Here is a 2,044-nt window from a genome sequence, read left to right as displayed (position 1 = left end):
TGTTTTCGAAAATGGCGCTAGTGTTATAGCCAGTCCAAGTATAATGCAGAAACAGAAGAAATGGTAGACAATGTTCTTAAAAGTATCATTGACTGGTTTTCTGTGAATGGCCTCACCATCAATTTAAAACAATGCAACATATTCAGTTATGCACATCTAAGTGTACTACACCAGTAATAAATGCAACACATGTTGAGGAAATAATAAATAAGGTAGAAACTTCAAAATTCTTAGGTGTCCATACTGATGAGAAATTAAATTAGAAAAAGCACATTTTGGAATGCCTAAAACAACTTAGTTCAGTCACATTTGCACGTAGAATCATCACAAATCTTTCACAGAAACAAATCAGGAAGTTGACATACCAGTATCTAGTATATTTTCATTCCACAATGTCATATGGAGTAATGTTCTGGAGTAACTCATCTATGAGGAAGAAAGTCTTCATTGTACAAAAGGGTGCTTTAAGAATAATATGTGGAGCTCTCCCATGATTATCTTGTAGACATCTGTTTAAAGAGTTAGTCAATCTAACAATTGCTTCAGTATATTTATTTCCTCGTGGAGTTTGTATTAAATAATCTGCTGTAGTTCAGGAAACAATGATGTTCATAATACCAATACCAGAAGGAAAAAAATGACATTCATTATTCCACAATATGGTGCACAATGCTGCGACCAAAATTTTTGGTCACTTACCCAGTGATATAACATGTTTGATAGACAGCAAAGTATAATTTTAAAACAAACTGAGAAAGTTTCTCATTGATAACTCCTTCTATTGCATATAAGAATATCTATTATCGTAATGCATAAAAGGTGGTGGTTAGGAATTATTAACTCACATCTGCATATCTTTTAAAAGCTTAGAAATGTTCCAAACATAACCATATGTACAAATTAATTTGTGATGTGAATGTGAAATTACTTGTCCCACATCATTATGATCTATCACACAAAATGATCAATGGAACATGTAACTAATTAAACCAGCTTTCTTGAGTAAGTAAATGACAATGATTTGAAATGTGTGGATGAAACATTTCCTGTTCTTTTGTTTATCAAAAACTTTAGGTTAGAATGTTTCTGTTGCCATTAATAACCCCTATCATTGCTAGTGCCTCAGTCCTGATACCATATTCTGTCTTTTTGTATCATAAATGGTATCTCATAACCTCGTTTTCATAGCTTGGTAAGCTACTGGACTATCTGAAATCGTATTGTATTGATTGTCTGTCTAGTGCAAGTACACATCCATCTGTTGGCGGCTTTGCCATCTATTTCATTATGTTCCATTTATGTCTGAAGTGACCTTAATACTATTCTGAAATCATCAAGGATGACAAGAGCATTACTGCTGAATGTGTTGAAGAAAATGGTTTTCTTATATCAGAGTCCAAATTGCTGAAACAGAATTTGTCTGCAGAAAATTGTGAAAACATTTTCATCATTTCACATTCGACATCCTCAAACCATTAACTGAGAAGATATTTGGTTTGCCCAGGAAAATACTATATGATGATCAGTACCATAACTAATGCAAATAAGAAAATACTAGTCCCTTTAAGGCTCTATCAGAAAGTGGACTCTTCCAGTGTTATCATGTACTTAGCAGTAAAATATGGAGAAAAAGGAAATTTCTGGAAAATCAAGGTAGACATTTTTCCATGACCCAGATATTTTCCAGTTTTATATTTCCATAGATAATTCATAGAAAAGTGTTAAGCAGACTATGAAAATAAGTAATGTTAAATCCACTTGTGGCTTCATTGTGAGGCAGTGAAGCTCACTCGCCACTAACAGTGAGACAGAAGCTGGAGAAATATAATTCACTGACTAAGATGAATTGATGTCAAATTCAATTACAATATTTCAGTAAATATAAATGTCATGCTCTAAAGAACTTTACCAAGTTGTGTGGTAGCTTTGCCACCAGGTGCAAGTCATTTTAGTTGATGCCATGTAGGCAACTTGTGTGTCAATGATCATGAAATGATAATGAAGATAACACAACACCCATTCCCTGAACAGAGAAAATCTTGGC

This window comes from Schistocerca piceifrons, chromosome X (genome assembly GCF_021461385.2).
Source record: "Schistocerca piceifrons isolate TAMUIC-IGC-003096 chromosome X, iqSchPice1.1, whole genome shotgun sequence".
NCBI lineage: Eukaryota > Metazoa > Arthropoda > Insecta > Orthoptera > Acrididae > Schistocerca > Schistocerca piceifrons.
Note: the sequence above shows the minus strand (reverse complement) of the source record.